The sequence below is a fragment of the Budorcas taxicolor genome, chromosome 1 (assembly GCF_023091745.1).
Source record: "Budorcas taxicolor isolate Tak-1 chromosome 1, Takin1.1, whole genome shotgun sequence".
Taxonomy (NCBI): domain Eukaryota; kingdom Metazoa; phylum Chordata; class Mammalia; order Artiodactyla; family Bovidae; genus Budorcas; species Budorcas taxicolor.
In genome coordinates, this window is record NC_068910.1 from 143,455,926 (window position 1) to 143,478,896 (window position 22,971).

At 40.2% G+C, this 22,971-nt stretch overlaps 1 protein-coding gene across 1 annotated transcript in view; it reads right to left on the bottom strand.

Annotated features, from left to right (window-relative positions):
* Positions 1 to 22,971, bottom strand: part of LPP (LIM domain containing preferred translocation partner in lipoma) — a 664,090-nt gene that overhangs the window by 534,787 nt on the left and 106,332 nt on the right. The window contains exon 2 of the mRNA XM_052641648.1: positions 14,751 to 14,814. The gene's annotated coding sequence lies outside the window, so the exon portion shown is untranslated. The remainder of the gene's footprint in view (positions 1 to 14,750; positions 14,815 to 22,971) is intronic.

Consider the following 22,971-nt stretch of genomic DNA (forward strand, 5'->3'; position numbering starts at 1 on the left):
TCTTTTATTAGGATGGAAGTTGGTATAATCAATGTGCCAAGCAAAATTCAAAAATGTACCCAAGGTCAAAGAGTAAGGACATCTAAATCATACCTTGAGAAACCCAGCTTGGAAAAAAAAACAAAACAGCTATTCTGTCAAGGTTTCATGTGATGGTTTTGCAGTGAAAACAACAAAATTACAGTAGGGGAATTTTTTTTTTTCTTCTAGCTTCTATACATAAATGTGTCAGGCACAAAATCAAACTACTCTGAAATGATGTTAAATCCATTCATCTGTAAGGAGAGGAAAACATAGCAGCATTTGTGTGAGGTGTGGGAGACACGTAACCCAAATGTGTTCCCTGGGTTAGTAACTTGAACTTGGAATTCACTGAAAAAGTGTGAGGAGCCTACAAGAAAGAGCACCAAGCAAAAAACACTGTGAGACACGTTTGATATAATAGTCATATGATTAACAAACTGTCACATCAAACTTTCCCGCAACGTGGGAACACTCTGACACTTCATATTTTTAAAACTGACATTTTGATTCATTACTGTAAATAGCATGTTGGGTTAAATATTGTGACAAGGAACAGATCATATATATATGATTGTATATATATGTACATATATAGTCACTCTATATATTATATGTGTATATTTTTCCTAGCTGTGTAACATTTTAGAATATATGCAACCTTTTCTTACAGTGACAGTTTGAGCCAGTATGTAAACAGGCTATTGCACTACTTAACTATCCATTTTTCTTGCAAGTGGGCAGATGGATTTCTAAAGTAATTCCACAGAAAGTCTATGAAGCAGAGGGATTTCAAAAGTAATAGAATGACTTCTACAGAAACTCTGAATAAGTCTATTGACTCCAGCCAAAAAATGTTACCAAAGTTGTTTTGATTTACTGCACTTGAGTTCACAAAATCATTATCACAAACATGTACAAAACATTTCTCTTATCTTCAAGGTGCTCCCAATCTACTTAAACAAAAAGACACACACATATGCAGTTCTAAAGCAAGGCAGATTGCTTCACATATGCAAGCACTGCTTCTTCTTCTCCTTTCCTTTATTTATGTAGTGTGTATGCGCATTGCTTATAATAAATAACATGTTTCCTAAGCCATTGTTCAGTGTAAACTGATTCAATCAAATTAAGCAAAGTATGGGCATCAGTGGGGGCGAAAGTAATTGGGCAAGTTTGAAAGAATACTCAGATTCCCAAGCCAAGCTTTCTTCACAAAGAAAATCGATAGATACTATTTGGTTTCCATATAACACCAAACCATACACTCTTCTGACTTTTCACTTTCCCTACAGCTCTAAAACAAAAGATAAGTTACCCATCCCCCTAATCATCCAAGTTTTGATTTCAATTTTCTCTGGTAATTCTGAAGTTATTATGTACTTTCAAGTATAGACAACTTTATAAAAAGACTGAGCTAATCTCACACATGCATTGCTACAGAAATAGATTCCAAGCATATTTGTTTTATGTATTCAACTTTCTCTCTGGACATTATACCATTATTATTCAACTCATTCTCCTCCTTAAACACCTGGAATGTTAGACACAAAAGGAAACATGTGATCTATATATATATCAAGATATTATGCTCACTACTGATAAGCTTTGTCTCTGTACTGATATTTAAATTAGACAAGTGTGGTCTTCCGAAGCACATACATAAAAAAGGAAGACGACTCCATATTTATGCTTTTTTTCAGAAAGGATGCAGGGTGTTATCAGCCAAATGCATCCAAATCTGATGAGCGTTAGGAAAGCATAAAGTATATCACCTTATGAATATGGCAAATATTGAAAAATATGTGCAAAACATCGATACCAAAAACCTAGACTTCAGCTACAGCATCAAAAAATTATTGCATCCTTCATTTGTAACCAAAAACAAAGTCTAACTTTGTTCACAGCTCAATTAGTCAATTCATTTAGGGCAGAAGGCCTTTTTCCCTCATATTCTGGATGTATCCAAATGTATTAAAAGTTCAAAGAGTATTACATACCATTTCAAAGTTTATTTCAAACTAAGCAAATTAAAGAATACAGAAATGTGTTATTTTTCCCTTGGCTTACAGAGAAAAAATTTAAAAAAAAAAATCAGCCTGAGGTGGTCCAAAGCATAATAAGTCACTGTTTCAAATCCGAGAATTCATATTTACTTTTCTAAACTCTTAAGAGGTAGGTTATAACCTTAAAAGGCTGGAACTCCTCAATGGAAGGGTGAACCACTGTCTATGGCAAAAGCACCCCTCCATAAGTACTGGGGTAGAGTAGAAGTAACATAACATTTGAAGACAGACAATCTAGAAGCAAACCAAATTCCACCAGGTACTCTTTCAGTTGGAGCAGGTCACCCGTCTTTCATTTCTTCATTGTTAAACGAGAATAATACTTGACAGTGTACTGAGTTTCATGAAAGTTAACTAAGAAATTGCGCTGAATCTAAACTGATGAGACGATTATTCCCCCAAATCTTTATTTGGCAATGTCCACCATTTTTTAGGCTTCCTGGTGGCTTAGACGGTAAAAAATCAACCTGTAATGCAGGAGACCTGGGTTCGATCCCTGGGTTAGGAACGTCCCCTGGAAAAGGGAATGGCTACCCACTCCATCAATTAATAAAAATGTTGAGGCCATCTAAATTCAACTAAGTTCAACTCAACAAAAATTTACTGGATGCTCATCATATGTGATTTAGGTCACTGCCAGATGTCATGACTGGAGGGAGGGAGGGTAGGAGGGACAAGAAGGCAGAAGGAAGGAGGGTCCATGTGACTCGCAGTTTCTGTCTCCTGAGATCCTGCTATAATGTGGAGAAGACAGCATTTCACATGTGAACTCTCTAAAGAATACTCAGCACTGTATAATAAAGTATCCCAAAGACGGTGGTGCTGACAGTGGCTTTTAATGGTAGTGTTTTGTGAAGTCTAATATGAGGTCAGGGAAGGGTTCGGAGCAACCGAGAACATGACCTTGTTATTCCCCTGCTTCTGTAAGCATCTATTTCTCAGTGGACCAACCTGTGGAACCTGATAGAAAAGAGTCTCTTCGAATGGGCTGAGGGGTACCTGGGGCATTTACTCTGGCCTCTGTCACCCCCACACTATTCGTAACCCTCTTTTCCTCATTCCTTTCTCTTTACTCCCTCTGCCCTTTCCTGGGGACATTGATGTCCCCAGGCCTGTCTCCTCTCCATCCACAGCCATCAGGGCTGAAAAGGGCCCTCAGGCAGGGGAAAGAGTGGCACAATCGGAACATTAGAGAATCTGCAGACCCAAGCTCCTGCCTCAGCCTTGTACCTACTTCACTCTGCGACCTTGAACAAGTCCCTTTCACTCAATAGGCTCAGTATCCTCCTCATCAAAGGACACTAGAGGATACTTAACAGCCTTTCTTGTTCCTAAACGTTCAAAGTCTGTGTCCTGACCTACAGCTTCCAGCAGTTTCCAAGTCACAACTGGGGGCCCACCAGTTCCAGGGCTCCTGTAGGGGCTCTGGCATGACCACATCAACGGTTTCTATTGTGGGGAAGGTCAGGGACTCCTTCAGAAAATAGCTGATCTAAACAGAGCCCAAGGAGTGTCATGGCAACACTGCTCGCAAGCTGCCAGAGGTAGGGGGGAAAAGCAGCCAGGATGCATGTGCAGCTGCCTCATTTCAGAACAGCACTCAAACCTCGTTAATATCATCTTGCCTAATACCGAGCTGCATAGATCAGAAGCTATTTTTACTGTGTCTTTAACAGATTTGTGTCCTGTCTTCCCCGCCAGCATGTTACAGTCCAGTCCAGGGGAGTCTGCCATTGGAGAGCCTTTGGGACCTGAGGCCACCCAGGGTTAATTCAGGAGACAGAGAGAGCAGGGTGAAGAAGAATGAATAGGAGTGATAGAAAAATAGACTCAGTGAGGCTGGAGGCCAAGAGAGAGGCAGGAGAAAGATGTAACCAGAATAGGTACAATCCAATACTACCAACCCCTAAGTGGGAGGTAGGCAAGTCTCATCCCTCCAAAGACTCAGGGATGCATATGTAGGGGAGAGGAGAGAGCACTGAATCCTATCTTATACTCCAGGGAACACAGGTTTTCCCACCACAATTCTGATCATTGTCCCCCATCAGTTACCCTTAGAACAGCTGAGACTGTGAAGAGCCCTCTGCCCATCAGGCAAAAATCTATCCACCACCATGCACTCCTCAGTATTTACAGCAAAGGGCTTCGGTTAAATGCCCTGTTCACAACCTGTCTCCCACGTGCAGGGGGTGGGGGAATTCTCACTTATGATGACTGACTAAACCAAACGATGCGAAAGCACCTGCCATGGGCCTGTCACATAGTACATCACAGGAGACACCAGGTAAGCGTCTGCTTGCTTCCATCTGGTTCATGCGGCAGCAGCGTCACGGGTACCACCTTTACTCCCAAAGTTCTCCATCGAAAGAAGGAACCCAGCCAACACTTGTCGAAGGGTGAACAGGAGCTCAGGCCTCAACCAACCCCTCTCCTGCTTGATCAGATGAGAGTGCCACCCTCAGACACACCACTCACTGGGCAGGTACAGCAGGGTAAGCCATTTCTTCCCTGGGGCGGAGCTCAACTAAACAGTGAATTTTTAAATTCCTCTCCCATTCTGAAATTCTATAAATCTCTAAGTGTCATATCCATCTCAAAAGCAAGCACCAAGCAGAGGGGAAAGCGGTGGAAGAAAGCAATTGTGTGTTTCTTTATCAGGAATGATATATGGACAGTGCTGTGCCAGAAGTGAAAGGGAATTCAGAGAAGCAGAAAATAGTCCCTAGATTCAGAACCCTCATAATACATGTATAGGGGGTGGGAGATAAGAGGAAATATTAAAAGGTGGCCGTACGAAATAAAACAAAGTCCAACACTCACTGAGCCAAGGGGTGGAGAGAGGTGGCTCCCCTAGGAGGAGAGATGTGTGCTGGTTGTTCAGGCAGGAAAGCAAAGCCCACACAGGCAAAATGGAAGAAGGAAGCGTTTTATAAGAGTGGATGGTCTCCAGTGGAAGGGTCAAAAGGTATGTAAAATGGTGAAATATCTCATTGTTTTATGTTGCAGATTATTTTAAAATTCTGTGTTTCACGCATTAAAGTCTAGATTAATAATGGTCATCCCAACCACTCATTGTTTTAATGCTCTGTGGGTCACAGAGAGAGTGATGAAGTCAGAAATAAGACACATGGGTTCTGGGCCCTGCTCCATCGCCACTATGAGTGACCAACCTTTAGCTAAATGCTTATCTAGCTTTAGGATGGGAGATGGGGTAGGTCTTGGGAGATGTGGTAGCCTCAAGACCAGATGAAGGTCTTGAGGCTTCTTGAGAACCAAATTGTTCAAAGGGTACGCTCCACAGATGAGGAGACAGAGGTCTGCCAGAAAAGAAGTGCTTTCTTTCAACTACACATTTCTGTCATCTGTGCCCAGTTCTCTGGGCAGGGATGGTATTCACCTGCTTCTGGGGACTTGCCTCAAGCTGATTCTTGCCTGCCAGAGCGTCCCTCTGAAGCCCCTGTAATATCCCATCAAAGTCCACTTGATCATCCTTCAGAGCCAATTCCAGCCCCTGCTTTTATAAGAAACCTCCTGTAGCAAGAACTCCCACATTCTCTCACTCACAAAGTCTCATCTCTGAGCCCACACATCACACTGAGTCCTGGCTGGCCCTGCATCAAGTTCATCTCCACACACCTGCCACTTCCCTCCTTCCATGTCTTAGTGAGCCACCTTACTTCACAGGTGCTAAGTAAATGCTGCTTAAGTCAGGTTAATCTGCACCTTGTTTTTCTGACTCTCAGCCAAGTACCTTCTCAAACATAGCATGCTGCCTCTAACTGTCACAAACCTGGATCACCAGAGTGGCCAAAAAGAGTTTCAACCACCTCCCAATCCATCAAGCCATTTACCAGATCCACAAACACAGCAAGAGAGAAGAGACATAAGGAAAAGGAGAGGAGGAGCAAAGGGTACGCACTACGATGCTAAACAGCCCTGAGCAGACCTGCACTTGAATTGCCATTCTGGTTTCACAAGGAGAAGTCTGCAGTGCAGATACTCAGTAGGGGGCCCAGAGGTCTCCCAGATGGTCCTCAGTGGAGCAAGGAGGTCCAAGGATGCTATGGTAAACCGTCAGGTGAACAAAGTCTCTATACCCAACCATCAGCTGGGCAGGCCCTTTTGGGCCACTGCAGAGAAAGAGAAACATCTGGAAAGGAGCAGCATGGCAGCCCCCTGATGGTAAAGCTTTTATACTGAGTGACACTCCACCAGTAATAACGGAGTGAAAACACGGCAGAAAGATTTATGAGGCAGAGCTGTATAACTCCAGAGGCAACCTAAGGCACACATCAGATGGGAATTTTAAATAATCCCTCCAAACACACGAGGACTCAGATGCCAGCGCACGCAGGGATGGCCCTAGCCAGACAGCAAAGGCATACTGGCTCCGCCAGAATTCGTCCATTCACCAATATGCTTCCTGAAAAACACCCATATGCTTTCTTTTAGCTTCCATATGCTTTTTGAGCAAGGAAACTAAAATATTTCATTAGTTTTGAGTAATTAATAATTACTTATTTCACAATAGTCTCCCTCATTAAAAAATGAAAATAACTGATTAAGCTGCAGGATCCTGGCTTTCAACTCAAGCTTTTTTAATTTTTTTTTTTTTTCAATTCTTCCCCTCTAGGAATTGAGTAATAGAGTAAAACAGCCAGCGTGGAAATACTGGCACTATGGGGAATGAAGAGTTATGGTCCACGTGGCCCAGCATTCCTCTTGACTGAGGCACGGTGGTGTAATGAAAAGAACACAGACTTTAGGAGTCCAAAGCCTGGGAACCAATCCCAGTTTGACCCCTGGTGAATACTACTTCTGGGGAAATGAAGGGCGTTGAAAAGATAAAGCCTGCTGGATTCCTGCAACCCAGCCTTCCACTACTCCCAGAGAGCTGCTTGACAAGGGCCCCCTCCTGCCTCTCCAGGCATGGGGAAGGCATGCCCCAAAATACTGGTTCCAACCCTGTCAATGTCAGCAGAGGCCTATGGCCAACAGACTCAGAATTGGTCTCCAGTGGAAAAGCTGCTTCGCAAACTCTAATGAGCCTAGAACTACCTGGGAAATCTTATTAAAATGCAGATTCTGAACAGGAGGTCTGGAATGGGACCTGAGGTCTGCATTTCTAAGCAGCTCCCAGGTGATGTTGACATTCCTGGTCTTCAGAACAAATTCTGAGAAGCAACAATCTGAAAAGTATCAAAATGAAGCTGGGAAGTAGAATCTGTAGAAGAATAGGATACATGTACCTGTCACCACTCCAGTATTCTTGCCTGGAGAATCCCATGGACAGGGGAGCCTGATGGGCTACAGTCCACAGGGTCACACGGAGTAAACATGACTGAAGCGACTTAGCACATACCCACGCCTGTCTCCTTGGGCTATGATAAGGACTGTTAAGCATATGTGAGATAACACCTCAGCGTGGTGTACAGCACAATGGTATTTCACTTATCCTCACAACAGCTCTGCCAATAGGGTGTGATTTTCATTTTACAGACAACAAAACTGAGACCCAAAAAAATCAAGTTATACTTCCAAAGTTATGTAGTTAATAACACTTAATTCCCAATCCAGTGTCAAGTGGGGGCATGAGCCAGTGGAAGACAGGAAATTTAAGGCGCTGTTACCGGAGAGCACTGGAATGAAGTCTGGTTCTCGCTCTGCTATCAACCCGCTGCTGCCCCTTCTCCGGGCCTCATCTTCCCACCCAAAGGTGTTGCCTCTGGCAACCTCCAAGGCCTCTTCCATGTCTAACACTAGCCTTCATTCTCAGGGCTCCCACACAGACTCACAGTGGGTCACCAGGCACTGAGATTAGCTTCACACATGTGGCAGTCATTACCTCTTGGCACGATCCAAATTCTCGCTGCTCACATCTGCATTTGTGCTGATCTGTGCACGGCCAGAAGTCTATCTCTGGTAAAAATCCCACGCTCAATATAACAGGGAGAGAACAACAAACGGATTCCCCAAAGCATTGAAATTCCAATTCAGTTGATAACTTGCAGTGTGATCAGGGCTCTATGACTCCATAATTACCACCTCCTCCTGCATTCACTTACAAAACTGGAGACTCTCAGACCACTAACCTGATCGAAGTATGCAAGAAAAGAGAAAACGTGAGTTATTTATAATGCAGTTTAGACAACTGCCCAACTCTTCTTATCCCGCCTTAAGATACGAGAAGAGCATCTAATTAATGAATTATCATATAAAAGATTCAGGATATATGAGCTCATCCCTCTTAAACTCCCAGAACACACATTCGCTGTACTCCTCAGGGGCCCACTGATTATTTTTTACTAGGAATTTCTATAGGTTATAGAATAGTTTCATTGCCCCTATGACATTCATTGTTATCTCTTGTGTGCGTGCATGCTAAGTCACTTCAGTCATGTCTGACTCTTTGTGACCCTGTGGGCCCTAGCCTGCTAGGCTTCTCTGTCCACAGGATTCTCCAAGCAAGAATACTGAGTAGGTTGCCATGCCCTTCTCCAGGCGATCTTCCCAGCCCAGGGATGGAGCCCACATCTCTTCTGTCTCCTGCGTTGGCAGGCAGGTTCCTTACCACTAGCTCCACCTGGGAAGCCTGTTGTCTCTAGATGCAGTCACATATTTTCAAACAGACCTAGATTTGATTCCAGACTTTGCATTCATTTGCTATATGACATTAGGCAAACTACTCAACCTCTCTGGGCTCAGTTTCCGCATATGAAAAGTGGGAAAAATATTGTTTTATTTTATGAGATTCAGTGAACTGACGTATTGAAATTGATAGCAATTAGCAGATTCTGGGTTAAACATACATTTGAGTGACAGAGTAAATAAACGAATTGAATATTAAAACATCACTCAACAGTTTGAAACATATAAATGCCCAGAGTCACACTCATAAATGAGTCCGACACTCAGAGCGAAACAATAAGTGAATTGTGGGAGAAATCCAACAGCAAAGGAAACGTGTGTTATCAAAATGTCATCTCAGACTTCCCACACTGAAAAACATCTTTTGTTTAACCTAGAACCTAGGTATGGCCTTCAGAGAGTTTACAAACCTCATGAAATTGTAGACAACATTCTATACAGATATGTATTTTCTAATTATTTCATAGATTCCAAATCTTCCCTAATCATCTCCCTTACCACTAAACACACACATACAAATTAATGACTGCCTTAGGCAAGTCCCTTAACAGAGGGATCTGCCAATGGAGAGAGAAAAAGTTCACTTAATAAAACATGGCTGAAAGATATGAGCGTGCGGTTTAGAAAGTATGGGCGGTGGAAGTATTCACGATGAGCACTCCAAACCAGACAGAGCAGCTCTGAATCTAAGATTCAGCTTGGCTAAAATCTTGCTGCAGGACCTTAGGCAAGTCAGAGACTCAGGATCACGATTCTGGAAACCTTTGACATCCTCTATTTCACCCTCCTCCTCCTCTTCCCATCTCACAGACGGAGAAACTGAGGTTCAGAGGCAGGAAGGTCATGCCTTCACCAAAGTCACAGAAAATAAGGTAAAGCCAGGATTTAAACCTCAGACCCAGTAAAATGATTTCCACACTCTGTACATCAGTATTATGAAGTACAAGGTAAGTGTTTAGACCCAGTTGCCTCTAAGTTATCTTCCAGCTGATGGATAATTATTGCTCTCTTCTCTGGACCTGGAAATCTCGTGAAAACATTAGTTTGGTTTTGGAAAAGATCATTCCAGCTGTTCCTCAGTCCCAGCCCAGTCCCACAAGAGCAGGGCAGAAAGAAGGTCTGAAAGGATGAGAGATGTTGCTATTAATCTTACGTAGCACAGCAACTGGGAACCACAGGCCTTGAACTAGATTTCACTGTGTTGCCTATTACTCTCCTGTCCTCCTGCATATTAATCTTGCATCTGTCTGCTCTTTATTAATGTTCCCAACTATGCACAGTACACAGCCAGTTAGGAACTCATCCTATAATTCACCGGATTAGAAAAGGACAGGAGGGAACAGTGGTGATGTCAGGGTCAAGAAGAACTGCAGGGAACCACAGACTAATAACAAACACAGAGAGCAGAGGCAGCCAGAATCATCTATCCCATGCTTCACGGAATGAACGAAAAAGTATGCCATCCACATATTTGAAGGGCATCTCACATCCCTGAGCTGGCAATGTGATTGGTTTTGCCTGAAAGATAATGCCCTTTTAAATGTTGGGAAGAGAAAGGACATTTCACATCTAGAGATTCCTCTCCTAAAACAGCAACTAAGGAGTGAGAATTCTAGCCCAGGATCTGCCACTAATACCGTAGACAAATCAGATTCCCTCCCTGAGCCCAAAATGTTCATCTCTGAAATGAAAGGATTTGGCTAAATTGTTTTGTTTTCTTTAAATTTTTATTATTGAAGTATAGTTGCTTTACAATATTGTGTTACTTTCTGTTGTACAGCAAAACGAATCAGTTCTACATATACAAACAGCCCCTCTGTTTTAGATATCCTCACTTAGAGCAATGAGTAGAGCTCCTGTGCTGAACAGTAGGTTCTCATTAGTAATCTATTTCATACACTGTAGTCAGCCCTAACCTCCCAAGTCATCCCATCCCATCTCCCCGACTTGGTATCTGTATGTCTGTTCTCTACATCTGTGTCTCCATTTCGTCTTTGCAAATAAATTAATCTGTAAAATTTTGTCTCGATTGGTTCTCAATGCCCCCTCTGTCTTTGATATTCTGACCTCTCCTTACAGGTCACTGACTCAATCCCAGAAAAGTCAAACAACAGAAGAGGAACCTCTTTATATGGCTAGTTGAGAAGTTTACCACAGCCTCTAAAACTGAGACCGAGACTATGGAGCAGAAAAACATAGAGGAAAATGGACTTTTCTGATTTCTAACTAGAAAATGAATTTTGCTAGGGGAGACACACCCAATGCATAAATGTTCAATCACTGTCCAATCTAAAACTCAAATCATTAACTGCCTTTCAGGCATGTAGAAGAATTAAGTTAAAAAAAAACAATTTTCACACTAGACTCTCTATGACTTTGGAAAAGTAGCAGCAGGAGGAAAAAAGAACTGACCAAGAAATAAAATCATAGCAATTAACATTAGGACATTTGACTAGAAATAACACCATGACCAACTGGTCTAACTCTATCTACTGTCAGATGCTGAAATAGACCCCAAAGAGGGAAAATGACTTGCCCAAGATGACACAGACAGAGCTGGGAGTACAAACAGATTTTCATGACACCTGGTTCATAGAACATAACCCATAATGCATTACTTCACTCCTGCAAACAATGAGATTCTATTCAGGTAACTAAGAACATAATTTCACTTATAACTACTGTCTCTAACTCCACCTCAAATAACAACAGCTGATTTATTTGATTTAAGGCAGACTAGAGCTGTTTCCATCAAATTATAATAACCAATTCACTCTAGCAATAGAGACAAGTCTGTGAGAATTAATTGGGCATTATTCATCCTCGCTGATGAATCACCCCATGGAAAACAAGGATAATCAACGGTCTACCAAAGGCCAAAAGCTTGTTCTTACTCAAGTAAGATCTTCCCTGTTAAAGAACATTGGGTATCAGCTCTAAATAGTAAACAGGGTATACAGTTTCAGATTCCATGAAGTACAGCTTTAAATAGACTTGGTTTGGAAGTGGGACAGGGAACACACCGCAGTCAGTGGATCAACATTGAAAGCCGAGAAAAACAATGATTACACTCATTAAGTGGGTACCTGTTGACACAGCTACCGTCAAGCCTAATTATTTATTTAAACTGTTATTCTTTCTTCATTACTGACACTGACATCAATTATTACCATAAGATTATTTTAAATGTTTGTAGTATGCTCTCAGAATATTTACTTCTCTATCATCCAAAGGCTATTGAGAAGTTTTTATCCTTCTTTCCTCACACCAAATCCACTTAAATAATTTTAAAAGATAGATGAATAGATAGATAGATGGATAATAGATGAGTGATAATAGATAGATGATAGATAATACATAGATGATAGATAAATATATACAAAATTCCTTTCTAAAGAGCAGTTTTTCATAACCTTTCTAGCCTTGCTTAAACTCTTCTTTGTACATTCAAGTGGGTTTCAGTGGGGAAGCAGGGGCATAGTTAACCACTTTTCAAAAAGTATTTTATTAATATTTAACAATTTGCATTTGGAGGAAAGTTAATATAAAAACTGTAGCTACTAAATGAACAAATAGTTCTCTGCCTAACAGAGCGACCAAAACTTATGCTATCACCTGTCTACACTACATTCTTTTCTGATGTGTTATCCCTGAAAATATATGAAGTATATAAGAAAGGATTTTATGCAGGAGCATTTTATGTACTAGAGAGGAACAAAAAGATGGGCAGGAGCCATTGCTATATTTTTGGCTACCATCTTTTTTTTTTTTTTTTTTGTTAGTAACTTTCTTGTAGAAACGAGTATAAAATCTAAATACCACAAACGGCATATAGGCCTGATCTGCTCATAGAAGAGTTTCACAGTCTATACATTCCCTCACTGGCCTTGCTCATACATGATGTCTTCTTATTCGACATATATGATGAGTGTTAGTTTTGAAAACCATATTAATGTGACACCAAAATTTTCACTCATTTCTAAACTGCAACTCCTGCACATATGAGCCAGTACCAACAAACCTCAATTTGCTCAAAGGCCTGTGTAATTAAAATTATGTTTAAATTACTATATATAGAATAGATAACTAATAAGGACCTACTGTATAGCACAGGGAATTCTACTCAGCACTCTGCAAGGGCCTATATAGTAAGAGAATCTAAGAAAGAACAGATATATGTGTATGTATAATTTATTCACTTGGCTGTACACTTGAAACTAATAGAATATTATGAATCAACTAGACTCCAACAAACTCAAAAAAAAAAATATGTTCAAGATCATGTAAAGAAAATACCAAAGAGATAATCAAAATATCCATCTGGAGAAATGTTTACAGAACGTTAAATACTGATATCACGTCTTCTACCAAGGTGCTATACTATAGGGCCTGCAGTTAGGAACACCATAGCGACTACTTCGCCTCTTTTTGGCTAAGATTTCCAGAAGATTACAGAGAACACAGCAGAGTTAGCTGGGAAGTACAGATATCAACTGGTTATCTGCAGAAGAAAACACACATCTTGCAAATTTAAACATTTTTATGCTTTCTTAAACACCTAAAACAAATTTTATGTTTTCTTATTTTTATTTTAAACTGGTCTCCATTTTCTTGACAAACTCAAGAAGAATGAAATCTTCTGCCAAAGTTCTAATTCATTTACACTGGTTCCCCAAGAGAGTGGAATGCAGGTACCACAGGTCCTGGGTTTCAAAAGACTAACTCATTTCCTGTATTTTTAAGGGTTTTGTTGCTGTGATAGCCTTAGATTATGTCCTTTAGAGATGTTTTGGGAGCAGGTAATATGGCAGAAAGTGAAGAAGAACTAAAAAGCCTCTTGATGAAAGTGAAAGAGGAGAGTGAAAAAGTTGGCTTAAAGCTCAACATTCAGAAAACGAAGATCATGGCATCTGGTCCCATCACTTCATGAGAAATAGATGGGGAAACAGTGGAAACAGTGTCAGACTTTATTTTGGGGGCTCCAAAATCACTGCAGATGGTGACTGCAGCCAGGAAATTAAAAGACGCTTACTCCTTGGAAGAAAAGTTATGACCAACCTAGATAGCATGTTGAAAAGCAGAGACATTACTTTGCCAACAAAGGTCCGTCTAGTCAAGGCTATGGTCTTTCCAGTGGTCATGTATGGATGTGAGAGTTGGACTGTGAAGAAAGCTGAGCACAGAAGAATTGATGCTTTTGAACTGTGGTGTTGGAGAAGACTCTTGAGAATCCCTTGGACTGCAAAGAGATCCAACTAGTCCATTCGGAAGGAGATCAGCCCTGGATTTTCTTTGGAAGGAATGATGCTAAAGCTGAAACTCCAATACTTTGGCCACCTCATGTGAAGAGTTGACTCATTGGAAAAGACTCTGATGCTGGGAGGGATTGAGGGCAGGAGGAGAAGGGGACAACAGAGGATGAGACGGAGGGATGGCATCACTGACTCAATGGACGTGGGTCTGAATGAACTCCGGGAGTTGGTGATGTACAGGGAGGCCTGGCGTGCTGTGATTCATGGGGTCACAGAGTCGGACACGACTGAGCGACTGAACTGAACTGAACTGAACTGAACTGAAGAGGTAGTGACAGACCCGACTAGTAGTTTGACTCCTTCAGAGCCAGGTAACAGTGGCAGCATAGTGTAGTGAAAAATGCACCCCATCAATGACCAGGAAACTGGAGAAAGCTCTCCTGCTACATACTAGCTGGGGATATAAGAAGGCACTAGATAAGAACATCCTTGGACATGGCATACTATAGACACTTCAGTACTTCCATGTTACCAGATACTTCTCTGCTTCAGGTATGAAGCTTTAAAAAGCTGGAATTAAAAAGGAAATCAAATCAAGGAAACATAAAAGGGGAAGGGCTTCACTGCCTTGGCCATTTTCAGGTTTTGGTGTTCCTGGAATACCTTCATATTTCTTCTGTTGGGAGTGAAATCTACCTTAAACACTATTGGTTAAGGTGCCTATTAGCATTTCATAAATGTGATGACACCAAGCCCCTCTTACCTTGGACAGCTCGTTCTTAGAATGATCAGTGGACACAAGGGCCAGCAAACTGCAGTGCTAGTGTCTGTAAACAAAACAGGGAAAAGTTACACTTAGCTTGCAAGCTCTATTTATTCATTAATAATCATAAACTCTTCTATCTATACAGCAGTTTCTGGTTTCACAAAACACTTTCACATTCATTATCTCATTTCAGTCCATGTCAGCCTGGTAAAGAAGCAGGAAGAGATTATTCTACCACTTTATACGTGAGGAAACAAAAGCTCACAGAGGACGAGAAGGATGAGAAAGGAACCAACATCTCTATCATGGTTAAATTCACAAATGTGAATGGATATTATTTTCCTCATTTTACAGATGCAAAAACTGAAGTTCAAAAAAGGTAGGTAACTTGCCCAAGACTGCACAGTACAATACATGGCAAGATGAGAGTTTGTACCCTCTGAGCTCTGCCTGTTCATCCAGTGGGCTTTCCTTTACATCCAGAATATTAGGTAGGGAAAATATGAGGACAGACAACTCATTGACTTGATCCACCAGACTTCGTGAAGGAGGAAATAATGAGATAAAACCAGTTATTTGATTGACATGAGGAAGTGGGAAAAACACATAGGATTTAGAGCCAGTCAGGATTTAAATCTGTCTGCCTCTTACCAATGGCCTTAGGCAAGTTACTTAAACCCCCAAGTGTCAATTTCCTTATATGTAAATGAGACACACAATACCCACTTTCTAGCCAAAGATGAGTTAAACTTTTGGGGGGAAGATTTTCCTCCATTATTTCATATCTATAAGCATTGATGTGGTGGTCAACAAAATGGTATACAAAAATTCCTTCCTATAAGCCCATGCTTATATGATCAAAGAATAATGTTCTAAGCACACAAGAAAAGAGGGTATCTCTGGGTTGGGTATTTCCTTGATTCATGTCTCTAGTTTTAAAATACCATAGTATTTATCTGTGTCAATCTACATGACTTCACCTACCAGCATCACAAAGAACTTTTGTTCCACGTGACAAAGCCTCAAAATTGAAGAATCATGTATCCCCTCAACCCAAAAAGCAAAAGAAACTGCTTTAGGGGAAAGCCTGCAGATTTATCACAGGTCAGTCTAAAGCCTGTGCCTGTATCATGCTTTAGGTTCAGAGAAATGGAGCTTCCAAAAGGAGTGCAAGAACAAGGGGTCAGTTTTAACACAGGGCTAGATTTGTTGAGAAGTAAAAATCTCTCAGGACTTCCCTGGTGGCTCAGACAGTAAAGCATCTGTCTACAATGCAGGAGACCTGGGCTCGATCCCTGGGTCAGGAAGATTCCCTGGAGAAGGAAATGGCAACCCACTCCAGTACTCGTGCCTAGAAAATCCCATGGACGGAGGAGCCTGGTGTCTATGGGGTCGCAAAGAGTCGGACATGACTGAGCAACTTCACTTCACTTTCAAAGATCTCTCAGAAGTTTTATTAATATATCCCATTTTCATATAGGGGCTTAAATCAGATAATTAGGAATACAGCATGGTTGATACTATATTCTGCAAGAAATTCTTGCCATATGCCACCGAAATGAAAAGTATTAATCATCTGTAATACTATAGTTTATAGTTTGAAAAATATTTCATGATCATGTTATCTCAAATCATCCTTGACATAACCCCAGTGAAACCGTATTACCCCAATTTTACTGATCAGGAAGCCAAACTTCAAACATCACATGGTTAATATGAAACATATAAAAGCTTAACCTTGTATCTTGATCCCCAGACGAGTAAGGAGGCTTCTACTACACGATGCAGCCTCCCATTTGGGAGCATTCTATTTGAAAGGAAAGGGAAAATAGCATATAACCTGTAAAACTCTATTGTCAAGGGGCCAAGGCACATTTAGTACTGAGTCCTGCTTCACTAGCAAGTGAAAGGAGAGAGACTTCACATCTGTGGTCTAACCAGAAGGTGACACATTACTAAGCTGAGGGAGTGTTCGATGCAGGGTTACCATCAACACTTTCTCAGCTCTCCCCAGTGAAGTTTCAGAGATGCGACATCCTTGGGCAAGCTATCGAAACACAAGCCACAGAAACAATACAAGGCTGTACCACTAAATTTTCGTAAAGGGGTCTGCATCAGGAAGTTTCATCTCACACTGTAGAAGAGCTGAAACCTTCTAGCTAAGAAGTTCACCAGCCTCTTCTCACACGGTTTGAGTGGCATGTGCCCTCAGTAAGTCGAGTATTTTCTGATGATGCAGTGGAGTTCTCCTCTAGACCCATAAAGACATCTGAGACAAGTGACGAATCCAGTGCTAGCATCTTAGTAGTGAAGTCAGTTATCCTTGGCTGCCTCTGTGGACCTTATGACTGCTGACCCAAAACCTGGCAAGGCTGCATCCTTTGTCAAATCACCCATCCCATAACTCTCAAGAAAACCCTTCTCATTTCCAGATGCAATTTCAACAAAAACAAAAAGCTTATATGATCAACCTCTAACTTATAAAACTTTAATACACTCAGTTCAGTTCAGTTCAGTCGCTCAGTCATGTCTGACTCTTTGCGACCCCATGAATCGCAGCACGCCAGGCCTCCCTGTCCATCACCAACTCCCGGAGTTTACTCAAACTCACGTCCATCGAGTCGGTGATGCCATCCAGCCATCTCATCCTCTGTCATCCCCTTCTCCTCCTGCCCCCAATCCCTCCCAGCATCAGAGTCTTTTCCAATGAGTCAACTCTTCGCATGAGGTGGCTAAAGTATTGGAGTTTCAGCTTTAGCATCATTCCTTCCAAAGAAATCCCAGGGCTGATCTCCTTCTGAATGGACTGGTTGGATCTCCTTGCAGTCCAAGGGACTCTCAAGAGTCTTCTCCAACACCACAGTTCAAAAGCATCAATTCTTCTGTGCTCAGCTTTCTTCACAGTCCAACTCTCACATCCATACATGACCACAGGAAAAACCATAGCCTTGACTAGATGGACTTCTGTTGGCAAAGTAATGTCTCTGCTTTTTCAACATGCTATCTAGGTTGGTCATAACTTTCCTTCCAAGGAGTAAGCATCTTTTAATTTCATGGCTGCAATCACCATCTTCAGTGATTTTGGAGCTCAAATAAATAAAGTCTGACACTGTTTCCACTGTTTCCCCATCTATTTCTCATGAAGTGATGGGACCAGATGCCATGATCTTCTTAGGATCAAAGCAAAATAAGAATCAACAAACCTAGAGCTGGGGCTACTATAAAATAATCGATCATTTCTACTGTATTTGGGGGAGAAACTGGAGAGAACAATGGAGCCAAAGCGAGGGGGTGGGGGGGTGGATAAAAAGTGAATGGAAAGAAAAATGATGAAGAATAAGGGGAAAAAAAAGAGAGGAATTGGAGGTCAGGAGAAATGAAGAGAAAAGAGATATAAACAGGTTTTTTCAACAACCATGGTAGCCTCTGGATCGACCACTCCATCCCTGAACAATTTTAGACAACATAACTCTAGGTGATGATCTTGACATTATGAAGAAAAATTCCAACCAACTGGCATGAGAATCACTAAGGCCAATGTATAGATGCCCCTTAATATTTGATATTTTACAAGTGCTGTAGTACAAATAAGCAATTGACAGGGCCTTGTAAAAATGCTCTATGCGAATAAACTGAAGTAAATCTTCAGTCCTGTAATGCCAGACGTTTATTCTGAACAAGGGGTGCTATCTTAAAAAGAACAGTAGACTGGGAATTGAGGACCTTGATTCTGGTTTTAGTGCTACAATTCCCAAATCTTTTCGATTAGAAGTTGTATGAGATATACATTTTTCTGTTTCTCTTTCTACGAATCTTGACCATGGCTATCCCTAAACCACTGTGGAAAAGCCAAACATTATTTTGTCTAGATTTTGTGCATTTCAGTAAGTTTTACGAATTGATAAAAGTGGTGGTGAAATGATAACTTATAAATTAAACAACATCATAATCTTAAACACGATTATTAGGAAGTCTGACCCCAAAAGTAATCGAAATGTGAGATCATGCCAAAGGTATTAAATGATAAACATGGAATGTCCTCCACTCCCAACATCAAATCCCACATGAAGAACATTTTTAAATGATACCCTAAGACACTTATCAAGAATACAACGTACTCTGTGGCTTATGAACAATTTGGTTGTCTCATTAAAGTAATGTTTGCCAGTATTTAATTGCTTCCCTCCCTGATTTTAATTTCCTCAGCTGTCAGCATCTATCAAAGACACTGAGATCTTCTGACATCCTGGCTGATTGTGTTGAAATTAATCAGATTTTTAAAAAGTAAATTGCTTTGGTCTAAAGGTAATGCTCATCTTCTTCATGTGATATTTATAAGGGTTCTATCAACGGAAAACTTATAATCTAGAAATTAAATCAGAGGCTTTAGGAATCCAAAGCAAAAATGTAAGTAGCTCACAAATTTCCAGCACTGGACTTCAGAAGACCAGTACTTTAAAAAAATCCAATCAACAAGTGTTTATTGAACATACAGCACTTAGCTGCAATCACTACTGGGTAAACGGACGTAAGGAAGACGTGTGGCTTAGAGGAGGAAACGGCAATCCATTCCAGTATTCTTGCCAGGATAATCCCATGGACAGAGGAGCCTGGCGGCCTACAGCCCATGGGGTGGCAAACAATCGGACAAGATTAAACAACTGAGCATGCAAGACATGCAGCTGGCTCAGAAAGTTTAAGGAACAAGTGAAAATTAATTACTTAAGCTGAATTGACTTTGACAACATAGTTCACAATCTGGTCACTCAAAAAGTACACTTATTGTGTTTTCAGTTGTGATCAGATATATACATTATTCTTTCACATGAATTAATGATTTTATTGTTCACCTCATCCAATGGGGTGAAATAGTTAGTAATAGTTGTAATATCTCCATTTGGCAAGTGACAAACCTGAGCCTCAGAGTGAAAAACAGACTTTTTCCTAGATATTTGGTAATGGGCAAAGCTGGTTTATGATCTAAATAAAATCAGACAATACAGCATGATCACTTTGAAATAAAGAGAGAAAAAATTATTTGCAAATCCTCCACACATAATTATTCAGTGCTAATTCTTGTCTAATATTTATCAGTAACAGTGTTTAAGATACTCGCTGAGGAAACCCGCAAGCTGTTCTTTAAGAAATAAACGAAATGATAATAAAAACTTTGTAAAGTGTCCTAGCATCATGAGATTATTTTTATGTATTTAGGTTATTATTCCTACTTTGGAATATAGAAATATGCATTCATGCAGTAATTAGGTCCCAAACCTAAGGCCCCTAAACTAAACAGGAAAAAAAAATAAAAAGGCAAAAGTTGTATGTATGCAATTCTGGGAAGCAGAGGGGGAGAAGCCAATGATAACACACAGAACTTAGAAGGTGGCTTTATAACTAAACATAATGAAACCCTAGTATAGGTCTTATATTTCCAGAGGACTCTAAGCTCTTACCAAGCCTTTAAGTGTCTCTCTTGCTATAAAGCTTTTCCTGACCCAAAAGCATTTGATGAAGCAGCCTTTGCAAAGACAACCATAAAGCCTAATTTCATATATAGATCACTAAAATTGACACCAGGGCTTCCCAGGTGGCTCGGCAGTAAAAAAATTTGCCAGCCAAGCAGGAGATACAGGTTCAATCCCTGGATTGGGGAGATCCCCTGGAGGAAAAAAAAAAAAAAAGGCAACTAACTCCAGTATTCTTGCTGTGAAATCTCATGGACAGAGGAGCCTGGTGGACTATAGTCCATGGAATCGCAAGAGTGGGACACAGCTGAGCAACTAAACAACAACAAAATTAACACACTGGTTTATAACTTTTCCTCGGTTGTGTGTCTTGAAGAAAAAATCCTGTCTAACTCAGTTTCATGAAACCAAACCCCAAATCCAGAATCTGATCCTTAGTAAGTACTCAAGAAAATATTCACTGAATGATTAAATGAACAAATGATAAAAGTGTTTTAAAACTTTGTAAAGTGTCCTAGCATCCTAACTTCTATAGCATTAAGCTCAATATATGCCATATAACAAGAGGTTAGTAAGTGTTGGGTGAATTTAAATTAATTGAACAGTTAATGTAAAAAAAGTATATTGCTCAACTAAATGATTCTAGAAGCTACTGAGTGGTTCAGTGAAGAGTTAAGTAACCTGCAATGGCCCAGCCATCATTAACCCAGTACAGGGGTAAAGAAATGTTTTTCACAGTAAGAATAGTAAAGGCTGAAGATATGAATAGAAATGCAGGCAGGAGCTGAGAAAATTAATTTAGAAAAAAACAATGATTGTCCAGAAAACCATGCAAAGTGATACCAAATTAAAAAAACAAAGGAGGAAACAAATCTAGAGATAATGGGACTTCTTTTTAAGATCATAAATATAAATAAAATCGAAACAGGGGAAAATGGAGAATGAGAGAGGAGAAGGAGAGATTCTATTTTTTATTGTAATAGCATTTTTTAATTACGGAAATATGATAACACATTTACAGGAGACTTGGAAAATACAGAACAAGGTTGCATATAGTACCACTATATATTTTAATTATTTTTAAGTAGATTAAGATTTTTAATTGGAATTTCAATATCAAACTCTCAAAAATTAATAGAATGAATATACTGAGAAGTAGATATAGTAGATATACTGAGAAGGATATAGCAGACCTGAAAAGCACTATGAAACAACTCAACATAATTAATACTTGTACAATAGTCACACAACAGTAGGATACAAAATCTGTTCAAGTTCCCACAGACTATGAAAGGAGAGATTCTTGAAATAATGATTTCTAAAAAAGAAGAAAAAGTCATATGTAGGGGAAAAAATATCAAAGACAAAAGAGTTGAGATATACATATATACACACACACACACATATATATATATATATATATATATGAGCACACATCTGAAACTAACACAATACTGTAAGTCAACTCTAATTCAATTAAAAAAAAAAAGGAAATGAAAGTTACTCAGTCGTGTCCAACTCTTTGTAACTCTATGGACTATATAGTCCATGGGATTCTCCCGGCCAGAATACTGGAGTGGGTAGCCATTCCCTTCTCCAGGGGATCTTCCCAACCCACGGATGGAACCCAGGTCCTCCGCATTGCAGGCAGACTCTTTACCAGCTGAGCCACAAGGGAAGCCCTCCCCCAAAAAGGAAAGAATTTTTAAAAGTTGATCAAGTTAAAAGAATATCTATTAAACATGCTATGTTTCAATAACTAAGCTAAGCACCTCACATATCTTAATCCTTAAAAATATTCTTAGAAGTCATTATACATCCATTTTGCATCTGAGTAAAGGAATGCTTAGAAGGAGTGAGTAACTGATGAAGTTCACACACCAAATAAGTTATGGTATTCGAATTCATATCTCAGCTTTTAGGGTCCCAAACTCACACTGTTCTCAGCATAACAAAAAAAGAGAAGTGGGATTTAAAAGGCTCTTAGAATTGGACTGCATGATGGAAATTTAAAAAGTAATATGAAATAGGGAAGGCATAAAGAATTCGAGCATCCAAACGTTTTTAGGGACCAAGATATAAGCAGTAAGAAAAAGACTGAAGAAGGAACAAAGATGGATGGGGAATAAAAAGCTATCTTCGGGTATCTAAGGATGTGTTCTGTATAAATCATGATACTTTAGAAAAATCTGCAATGCTAGAACTATTAGGGTTGAAACTATGAAAATTCAGTTTCAGAACAATGCAAAGGAGATTATTAAACATAAGCTATCCAGTAGTAGAAACAATTGCCTCACAAAGAATTAGAAGTGTTCAAGTAGAGGTTAAGTGGCCATCTGCCAGGAAAGGCATGCATGACATCCTAATGAGAGGGAGTCAGCAATAGAAGACAGGCCAGTGAAGCTCTGGGTTTCAGAGACTTAGCTGAGAGATAAACAACAGTTCAGATCACTAGATAAAAATCTGGAGAATGCCCTTTGAAGAAGAGATCTCTGGATAAAAATAACATCCATTCAATACATCCATGAAGCTCCTATGATGCACTAAGCACAGGACAGACCCAAGCTAAAGAGGTTCCAAAAAGGAAGCAGAAAACATTGTCAAGAGATAGAACTGTTGCTAGGCAATTTTTGAACCTAATACATGGCTAGGAAAAACCATAACTAGAAGTTCTAAAAAAGAAACAGAAAAGACTCAATGGTTTTCAGGTAACTACAGACAGGAAACAAGAGTTTTGCAGAAAGAAAAAA